Below are 10,867 nucleotides of genomic sequence, written 5' to 3'. Positions count from 1 at the left end.
TCCAATTCCTTCTGCTTGGAATGGTTTTTCCCAGATAGCACCCTGGCTCCTTCCCTCACTTCATTCAGGTCTCTGCTCAAATGTCACCTTGTCTAGGAGGTTTTCCCTGACCACCATTTGTAAAATAACATCAACACCCAGTTCTCTTCCCTCCCCTCCCCATTTTATTTCATTACCCTGGTATACTTCATAGCACCTATAATCACCTAACATATTATATGGTCATGTGTTTATTTATTGTTTGTCTACTCCTATTAGAATGCAAGCCTCATTAAAACAGGTATTTTTCTCTTCTCTTAACTTTTGTAGCTCCAGCACCTAAAACAGTACCTGGCAGAGTGCAGATACTCAATGGAATGAATGATAGTAACAGGTCTGTTAGGATACATAGTAAAGTGTTACAGTGGTTACACCAGGGAGAGTAAGAGGGGCTTATGTACTGTTTGAATATTTTACAGTGAGAGTATATATTCATGTACTACTTGTGTAATACAAATTAAAAATTGGTTAAATTAAAAGAATACTTTTGGATCAAAACCATAAAACTATTAGAAGAAAACATGGGGAGAATCTTCATATCTTGGATTTGGCAATTGATTCTTAAATATGACACCAAAAGCACAAGAAATAAAAGAAAAAATAGATAAATTAGACTTAATCAAAATAAAAGCTTTTGTGCATCAAAGGAAAAGACCACCTAGAGAAGGGGAGAAGCTAGTTACAAATCATATATCTGATAAGGGTTTAATACCCAGAATATATAAAGAACTCCTACAATTCAACAACAAAAAGACAATGAGCCAATTTAAAAGTGAGCAAAGGACTTGTGCCAGTTCACTGTATTATATCCCCAAAAATGCCATTATCTTTGATGCAATCTTGTGTGGGCAGACATATTAGTGTTGATTAGATTTTGGAATCCTTTGGGTGTTTCCATGGAGATGTGATTCAATCAACTGTGGACAAGACCTTTGGTTGGATAATTTCCATGGAGGTGCTGCCCCACCCATTCAGGGTGGGTCTGAATTAAATTACTGGAGCACTATATAAGCTCAGACAGAAGGAGCAAGCTTGCTACAGCCAAGAGGGACACTTTGAAGAACTGACAGAAGCTGAGAGAGTAGCTGCAGTTGAGAGACAGTTTGAAGATGGCTGTTGAAAGTAGACTCTTGCTCCAGAGAAGCTAAAAGAGGACAAACACTCCAAGAGTGACTAAGAGTTACATTTTTGAGGAACTGCAGCTTAGAGAGGAATGCCCTGGGAGAAAGCCATTTTGAAACCAGAACTTTGGAGCAGACGCCAGCCACTTGCCTTCCCAGCTAACAGAGGTTTTCTGGATGCCATTGGCCATCCTCCAGTGAAGAAACCCGATTGTTGATGACTTACCTTGGGCATTTTACGGTCTTAAAACTGTAACTTGGTAACCAAATAAACCCCCTTTATAAAAGCCGATCCGTTTCTGGTGTTTTGCATTCCAGCAGCATTAGCAAAGTAGAACAGGACTTGAATAGACATTCCTCCAAAACAGATACACAACTGGGCAATAAGCAATGAAAAGATGCCCAACATTATTTGCCATCAGGGAAACACAATTCAAAACCACAGTAAAATACTACTTCATGCCCATAGGATGGCTATTATTAAAAAAACAGAAAATAAGTGCTGGTGAAGATGTGGAGAAATTAGAACCTTTGTGCATTGCTGGTAAGAATGTAAAATGGTGCAGCTGCTGTAGAAAAGTTGGGCATTTCCTCAAAAAGGTGAGTATAGAAATACCGTAGATGAATGCCCGTTTCTAGGTATATACCCAAAAAGAATTGAAAGCAGGGACTCAGACACATATTCATACACTAATGTTCATAGCAGCATAATTCACAATAACCAAAATGTGGAAGCAGCCCTAGCATCCATCAGTGGATTAATGGATAAACAAAATGTGGTATATACACACAATGGAATATTATTAGTCAGCCATAAAAAGGAATGAAGTTCTGATACATGCTAAAACCTGGACAAATGTTGAAAGCATTGTGCTGGTGAAATAAGCCAGACACAAAAAGACAAATATAGTGTAATTCCAATTATATGAAATATATAGAATAAACGCATTCATAGAGATGGATTAGAGGCTACCAGGGCTGGGAGAAGGGGAATATGGGAGAGTTAATGCTTAATAGTTACTGAATTTCTGTTTGGGGTAATGAAAATGTTTTGGTAGTGGATGTGGTGATAATAGTACAATATTGTAAAAGTAATTCATACCATTGAATTGTAAAGTTAAAAAATGATTAAAATGGGAAATCTTATGTTATATTTGTATGTATAAAACAAGAGAACACTTTGACTGAAGTTCAGAACCTGGATTTGGGGGGTACAAAATTGCTGCTAAGTTCTGAGAACAGAGAAGTGAAAAACTCAGATGATGTTCTTATCCAGTCTAATGGAAGAGATAGAAAATAAACTATTAAATGAACAAGACCATTATAGAGAGGAGGAGTGCCATAAAGAATAGAAATTCAGGGGAAAGAAGTGGGTAAATTTGGATGCTCTGCAAGACAGAGGATCCTGGGCCTTGGAGGTTGAAGGAAGGGAGAGGTCAAGGATGAGTTCCAGATTTCTGACTTGATCAGTTGAAGATATGGTGATACCATTTACCCAGATGGAGATCCCTGGAGATAAAGCAGGTTTCAGGTGAGGGTGGGAAGCAATGCTGATGAGTCAGTTTTGGGCATGCTTAGTTTTAGTGCCTACAAAATATCTGATAGGAGAAGTCCTGGAGACAAGAGAATGTCCAAGTAGAGCTAGAGATGTGGGAGTCAATGCACCTGGATAATAACTGAGGCTGTGGGAGTGGATGTGACCACTGCCTATGGAAAATGTTTAGCAAAAAGAGACGGAGGCCCAGGATCAGCATATAAGAGGAAAAGGAGCCAGAACAGGAGACTGAGTCCCCCTCTGCAGCCCCAGAGCCCTCCTTTTCTATCCTAAAATGCACCAGTTCCTTTCCCACATCAGAGTTTTTGCATTTGCTTTGCCCACTACTTGGAAATCTCTTCTCATATTTGAGGGGCAAATTGGGCATCACCTGGTCAAAGGCCTTCCCTTACCATACCTCCTGCCCCAGTCTCTCACCACTGTTATCACTACATTTCCATTCTTCATAGCACTCTCTGTGCGCTCTCTATGGCTCTCTATTATAGAGAGCACATCCTTTTCTGTAATGGTCTTGCTTGTCCACTGGTTTATTTTCTCTCTCTTCCATTAGACTATAAACTCCATGAGGACAGAAACCTTGTCTAGCTTTTTCATTTCTCTGCTCCCAGAACTTAGCACAGTGCCTAGACAATAAATGCAATTAAAAAATATTTGCAGAAACGAGGAATGGCCACAAATATAGGAGGATAATCAGGTGTCATCAAAGCCAAGGATGTGGTCACTGATGTCATTGATGTCAACTTTTGGGTTGAAACTTTTTTACTTCACGTTGCTGAACATAGTGCATGTACCTACAAGGGTTAAGACTGTGCTAAGAATATTATAGAAAATAAAACAAGTCAAACAGCAAGACTTTATGGGGTATCCAAAAGAGTAACATAAAATAAGTGTCAAAATGTCAATAAAGATGAATTGTCAGAGAACGTTTTAAAGATCCTCTATATGGTGAAGGCTATATTCTTGTTTATCTACCTCATGCTGGTAAATAGCTTTAAGTTTACAAAGCTCTCTCTCCTGGGTGTTCTGTCATTTGAGGACATCCACAACCTGTAGGAAGATAAAACCAAAATGAGTGACAATCAGAGAATAATGAAGACGAGACTGAATTTGGCAGCTTTGGAATGAAAGGATGGAAAATCTTTACCACTGAGTTGGCCATGAAATGATGAACCCCCCTCCCACCAATCCTGTAGAAGAGAAGATTAAGGGGACTCAGCCTGGGGAAAGCCAACAAGGGGGCTCAGATGTGGACAAGAGTCAGTAGAAGCATAAGGTAAAACCAAAGCTTGGGCCACTCTCAGGGTCAAAGGCGATTGTATATCTGGTGGCTGTGGCTGCCTGGCACTTTCAGTTTCTTTTCAGATGGGCAGGGGAAAAGCAGTGAAGGCCAAGGCTCACTTTGGGGGTTTTGCCTATTAGTTTAGCTGACATGAGAGTATTTTCCTCATTTCTGTGTAGCTCAGTCACCTGAAGAGTTGTTTTTTTAGTACTATACCTGGCACCATCCCCAGAGGTTCCAATTCAACTGTTCTTGGGTAAAGATAAGCATTTTCACTCCCTGGGTGGTTCTAATGTGCAGCCCGAGTTGAGAACTACTGATAAGTAGTCTAAGCCTGAGCAGAAAAAAGTATAACCATGTATTACTTAAAACTCGTTAACTCATTTGCTAATACAATAATTATTTTAACACTTTCAATGGCTAAAAATAGTAATAACCCGTATTTACCAAGTTCTTGGTATATGCCAAGCCCTGCAGCTAGAACTTTACATTTCATCCAAGCCTCTGAATAATCCTAAGGTAGTTACTATTATCTTCCTCATTCTAGAGATGAGAAAACAGAGGCTTGGGTCACCCTGGGAGTACTTGGCAGTGCTGGAACCCAGGTATGCCAGAATCCATAACTACACACTTAACCACTCCCATTTAGCATTTAAAATGGTAATGGCATTAAAAAAAAAAAAAATCTTTGTTTAAAAGCCACCACTAACATTTGAAATATTTTCATGTCAGGACTACACCCTGATGAAGGTAATTTAAATGCCTGTTTGTGATGCTGTATAATTTTTGCCTTCTTACAAGGCTTTAAGCAGTCTGAGAAGTGGGGCTGGTTCGGGGGGTTCGGGAGGGTCTGGGGCAAGAATTCACTTGCATCCCTTCCTGCCCTGTTCTAACAGAAGATGCTGCTTGCTTTAACCAGTGAGTTGAGTTAAATTTTAAATAAAAAGAACCAAACTTAGCCCCTTGACACTTATGAAAGATGTGTAAGCTTCTCTTTATTCATGTTATTCATCTTCCCTGCAGAAACTGAAATCAAGATTTAGTTCTTAAAATCAGTCAGCAGTGGGTGTTCATGATTCTTTCCTCTTCGACATGATGAAAGGTATGTACCCAAAAACAAACACTTCCCGCCCCTTTCATGCTCATATTTTTGTTGATAACAATGGGGAAAGAGATCCTGAGGGGAGGGTGGGGGGAGTTAAAGACTGTGATAACCAAGCAAAATTATGTCTAAAAAGAAGTCATTTTAAAAGGGGAGGAGCTGGATGAGGGTGTTTGTGTTTTTTTCCTTCTCTGAAAGCATCAGTGGGCTTTATTATGGAAACCTGGCTCTTTGTATTCACCATTTTAAAACGTCTTTTTTTTGTCTGGCATTTTCAGATTTTTTTATAAGGCATGAAAAGTATTATCAAAATAAGAATTGTTGCTTTATAATATAAATCAAATTAAATTAATACATTTTAGATCTCAGCTGTATCAATGAATGCATCATCTGTCTCTGTTTATTGTTTCTGTTGCCTGCAAAACAATTGCTTAAAAATTCCAAGACACTTGGAGAAAAAGAAAACCTGTTGGAACAGATTAGACTGATATATCTGCCAGGAATTTTTACATGACTGCATACTTCCCCATATGGGCACTCTGAATACAGGAGAACTGAAAGTGGTGGCCGGGGCAGCCTTTGTTTTTGATTTACCCACGTAGGATTTGATTCTGGTTGACTAGAGTCAGGCAGGCTGAGTAGGCCCTGGGATTCCTGGACTCCATGAGCTCACAGTGGAGTCAGCAAACCCACATTCCATCCTGGCTCTCTTCTTCAGTCCTTACTAGGCCAGCTAGTATTTTGCATGTGTGAGTGTATATTTTTTAAATCACTCTTCTGTTTGCCTGTGAGTTTGGCAGGACCTGCCCCTCCATCACAAAAGGCTATTAATAATCATATTCTTTCATTCACTGTTCATTTGCTCAAGTAACAAATATTTTGGAGCACCTACTATGTGCCATGCATTGTACTAGACTTTGGAAATACAGTGGTGGGCAAGACAGACAGGTGTCTGCCCTCATGAAATTTACATTCTAGAGAGGGAGATAGACAATGAATAGGCAACAATTAAATGAATGACATGATTTCAGATAGGGGTAAGTATTAAGGAGGAAGAGTGCTAGTTTGGATGGAGGAGTCAGGAAAGGCCTCCCTCACTGTAAAGGTGATGTTTGAACTGAAACCTGAATGACCAAAACAAGCCCTGGGATGAGCAGACTATCCCAGAGGAGCAAGTGCAAAGGCCGTCAGGCAGGAAAAAGCATGGCATACTCAAGGAACTGAAAGGCGGCCAGTGTGCTGAGGGGTAATGAGTGAGGAAGAGTACTGGCTGAGGTGTGAGAAGTGGGCAGGAGTCAAATCATGTAAAGCAGTATAGATGATGGTAAGGAGTTTGAATTTAAACTTTAAGTTTCCTATTACTTTAAGAGTAACAGGACACTGTCCTCCCCCCTACATGGGACCTGACTCACAGGGGTTTAATCTCCCGGGCAATGCAGGATATGACTCCGGGGGATGAATCTGAACCCATCATCGTGGGATTGAGAACATCTTCTTGACCAAAACGGGGATGCAAAATGAAATGAAATAAAGTTTCAGTGGCTGAGAGATTTCAGATGAAGTTGAGAGGTCACTCTGGTGGACATTCTTATGCACTATATAGATAACACCTTTTAGGTTTTAATGTATTGGAATAGCTAGAAGTAAATACCTGCAACTATCAAACTGCAACCCAGTAGTCTGGCCTCTTGAAGATGATTGTATAACAATGTAGCTTACAAGAGGTGACAGTGTGATTGTGAAAACTTTGTGGATCACACTCCTTTTATCTAGTGTATGGATGGATAAGTAGAAAAATGGGGACAAAAACTAAATGAAAAATAGGGTGGGATGGGGGGATGTTCTGGGTGTTCTTTTTACTTTTATTTTTGATTCTGATTCTGATTCTTTCTGATGTAAGGAAAATGTTCAAAAATAGATTGGGGTGATGAATGCATAACTATCTGATGGTACTGTGAACAGCTGATTGTACACCATAGATGATTGTATGGTATGTGAATATTTTTCAATAAAACTGAATTAAAAAAAAAAAAAAAAAAAAAGACAGTAATAGGAGAGCCCTGGGATTAAGCAGTGGAGTGAAAATGATCTGACCTGCATTTTTGAAAAGGGTCACTTTGGCTGCTCTATGAAGAATGAAGTGTAAGGGAACATGAATGTCATCATTCATTCATTTGTTCATCTATTCAGAAAATTTTTGAGCATGTACTTGCCCGGCACTGTGCCAAGCACCGGGAAATCATGGTGGGAAAACCATCATTCCTTCCCTCAAGGAGCTTATGGGGGTCAGCTAGGGAAAAAGAGAAGTACATATGCCCTTAAAGTGTAATGAGCTAAGTGCTATGCTGGGGGTAATTTCCACATGTTAGGGTAGCCCAGAGGAATTCACTGTTCATTCATTTAATAAATATTGATGTTGAAAGCTCTTGGGATAAAATGGTGAACCAAACAAACAAAGCACGTACCCTCATGGAATTTACAGATTATAGTGGGGGAGAAAGACATTAATCAAACAGTCTCACAAACATATCATTACCCATTGTGGTATGAGCTATGCAAGAAAAATAACATGAGAGTGTCTAAGAGGTAAGCCTGGTATGGAGTCTGGAAGGACACAGAAGAGGCTGTTTGATTTCTGGTCTGAAGAATGAGCTGCAAGTAAGTACAGTAGGTAAAAAGGAATGAAAAGAGTGCTGTGGGCCCACTGAGCCCCTGCCCCACCTCTCTTCAGGAAAGGCTTTTGGACACCCAAGCTGAGTCCTAAAGGATGAGTAGGAGCCAGCCAGATGAAGTGGAGTTGGAGGGGAAAGGAAGGCATTCCAGGTTAAGGGCCTGTGCAAAAGCATGAAGGCTACAAGACATAGCGTATTCGGGGAAAAGCAAGTGGTTTAATATGTCTGGGCTGTAAAGTGGGAAGGCACAGCACAGTGATAAAGGATGGAGAAGTGAGCAGAGAAGTGAGCAGGATCAGAACCGTGTCAGGCTAAGAAATTGTTTTGAATTTTACCCTGAGGGCAGCGGGGAACTTTTAAAGGATTTTAAGCAGAAGAGTGACAGAGCCAAAAGGAATATTAGAGACTGCTCTGGCCCCAGAGAAGAGGCTGGGCTGATTTCACAGAAGGGGACTTTATCTAGCACAGCAAATCCTCAGTAAAATCCCTCCTGGTAAGTTTCTCTGGGTCAAGGGAAGGCCAAGTAAGCAAACGACATCAGCCATCTCATTGCTGAATCTTCCACTGACTGTGGCCCTGCCTGTGCCCTGTGGGAGTCATGAACTTTGAAGGTGTCTACTCCTTATGCTGAGCACCAAACCATCAGTGTCTCCAGGAGTGGGCATAACAGGGACCCCAGCTTCTGCTGCCGAATGGGTGGTGATGCAGTACACAGTGCAAGGATCCCTCAGATCTCAATGGTTTATTCTTTCTCATTAATTTGCTTAAAATAAGATCATGACCCCTGACTACTGTCATATGCCCTCAGCAGTTTTGCTCTCACCTTGAACTACTTACAGCCAAATGCTGGCTCTAAGGATCAAAGCCCTTTTTTCCTGGTGGTGGGCAGTGTCTTCTGACTTGCCTGTCCTCCAGGTGTCTTTAGATTTGGGAGGTGGAGGAGAAGGTGTCCTGTGTCTCCTCTGAGATTGAGGCCTAGGAGATCAGGGTGAGCTTTCTAAAACATGGTCTAGGCAGGTCCTCCCTACCTCAAATGACTTCCCACATGTTATAGGATAAAATCTAAACAATTTAGCCTGAGGAAAATAGTAGTACAGGGCCTTTTGGAATCTGTTCTTTCTATCAGCCTGTACTCTTTCTTCAGATCCTCTCATGGCAGCTTCTTCTCATCATTCTGGTCTCAACTCAAATATCACATCCTCAAACTGGCTTCCCTGACAACCAATCTAAAGTAGCTAAAGTAGCTAAAGTCATTCCCAATTCCATAATCTATTTTATTTTCTTAATAGCATGTTCACTGTACAATATATTTTATTTCTTTCTCTACCTGCTTATTGTCTGTCTTCCCCTTGTGGAAGGTAGCGTCACATTAGTTACTTCTCTTTCTTGCTCACTGTTTTACCCCCAGTGCCTAGAACAATGGGTGGCACGTAGTAGGTGCTGAATGTATGAATGAACGAATGGCCCTGGCCTGTATTTCCAGCCTCATCTCACAACATTCCTGCACTCACTCCCTAAGCTTCAGACAAACGAAGGCTATGGGGGTCTTCAGATCTGCCTTGCTAATTGAGGCCCCTAATTCCTTGACCCTGGAAAATCTCCTCTCCCAGTCACCATCATTCACATTCATACTCATTCTCCTTTTTTTTTTCCAGATTCTGAAATCTTCCCAGTTAGTCAACCCTCCTACATACCTCTTTCAAGGCTCGTCTCACTGTGTTGCGGACTCATTCACCTGCCACCTACCCTACCTGTCTGTGAGCTCCTGAAGAAAGGCACCCACTCACCTCCTGTGATGGCTTGAAGCTGTATGCACCCCAGAAAAGATCATGTTCTTAAAGCTAATCCATTCCTGTGGGGGTGGACCCTTTGTAAGTAGGATCTTAACCTAAATTGAGATGTAACCCACCTCATTCAGGGTGGGTCTTAATCCTCTTACTGGGGTCCTTTATAAGAGGATAAAAGACAGAAAAAGACAGGGAAGCAAAAAGAGAGAAAAGCCAGAAAAGCTGAGAGACAAGGACATGTACAGAAGCCTAGAGAGGAAGCCACTGAAGCTAGAAGCTGGAAGCAACAAAACCCAGGAGAGAAAGGAAAGACCAACAGACATCCCCATGTACCTGGCCATGTTACAGAGGAGCTGAGGATCACTGGTAGCCAGACTTTGGGGAGAAGGTTAAGCCCTATTAATGCCTTGATTTGGACGTTTTCATGGCCTCAGAACTGTAACTTGTAAACTAATTAATCCCTATTGTAAAAGCCCACCCATTTCTGGTATATTGCATTTAGTCAGCTTTAGCAAACTAAAACACTTCCTTATCCCTAGCACCCAGCACAGTAATCAGCATAGTAGGTGCTTCACTAATTTGTTGATTGACCAGATAGCAAGATATGGTTCAGAGAAACATGGATTAGGAAACCAAGGCCATTTTTATAACAATGGTAGGAAGGGTTATCATAAACCTAAACCTACAACAGAGAGGTAACCTCTTCTTATTGGCCAAACCAGGAAAATTACGCCATATTAAATTCTGGTAACTAAATGCAGAAGGGGGTGGATATGGTCGAAAAGACCCTGCTTCTCACCATTCATGCACTCCCAAGTGGATGAAAGCCGATAATCCACTAGTGAGAGTTGTGTGAGTGGTCTCACTCTCCATGTAGACAGGATCAATCAAAGAGGCCCAGGAGAAGTGCCAGCTAAAGTTTACACAGTGCTTCCCACTCCACCAAGCACTTCCTCAAAACTTATCTCACTGGGGTCTGAGAGGGAAGGAAAGTAGTTTTCATACTATCAATGAGTCTGAGAGATCTAGCAGGTGACGCCACCAGGAACAAGTTGTTGTATAGCTGTTCCCTTATTCTGTGCCTTTATTTGGGAGCCTTTAACATCCTCACCAAAGCTTTAGTTGCTAAGCTCCTAGAAGTCTGTGTAATTATTGTTGTCTGAAATACAGAACAGCAAGATGTACAATTAGTTACTTTTAATAAAGGCCTTTTGGATGATGCTGTTGCTGATGTTGCTGAAGGCAATGACAATTTTGATGATGATGATGAAGAAGAAGTAGAAGAAGATGAAGACAACGCAGCATCAACAGC

General features: G+C 41.1%; 1 long non-coding RNA gene across 1 annotated transcript; it reads left to right on the top strand.

Annotated features, from left to right (window-relative positions):
* Nucleotides 1–4,539: 4,539 nt before the first annotated feature.
* Nucleotides 4,540–9,626, top strand: LOC119507630. Its single transcript, XR_005211334.1, has 3 exons — nucleotides 4,540–4,599; nucleotides 5,018–5,096; nucleotides 9,424–9,626. It is a non-coding gene; the product is annotated as an uncharacterized LOC119507630 (long non-coding RNA).
* The last annotated feature ends 1,241 nt before the right edge of the window (nucleotides 9,627–10,867 follow it).

The sequence above is a fragment of the Choloepus didactylus genome, chromosome 13, assembly GCF_015220235.1.
Source record: "Choloepus didactylus isolate mChoDid1 chromosome 13, mChoDid1.pri, whole genome shotgun sequence".
In the NCBI taxonomy this organism is placed as follows: Eukaryota; Metazoa; Chordata; class Mammalia; order Pilosa; family Megalonychidae; genus Choloepus; species Choloepus didactylus.
The sequence above is the reverse complement of the archived record's forward strand: the minus strand, read 5'-3'. Positions and strand labels throughout refer to the sequence as shown.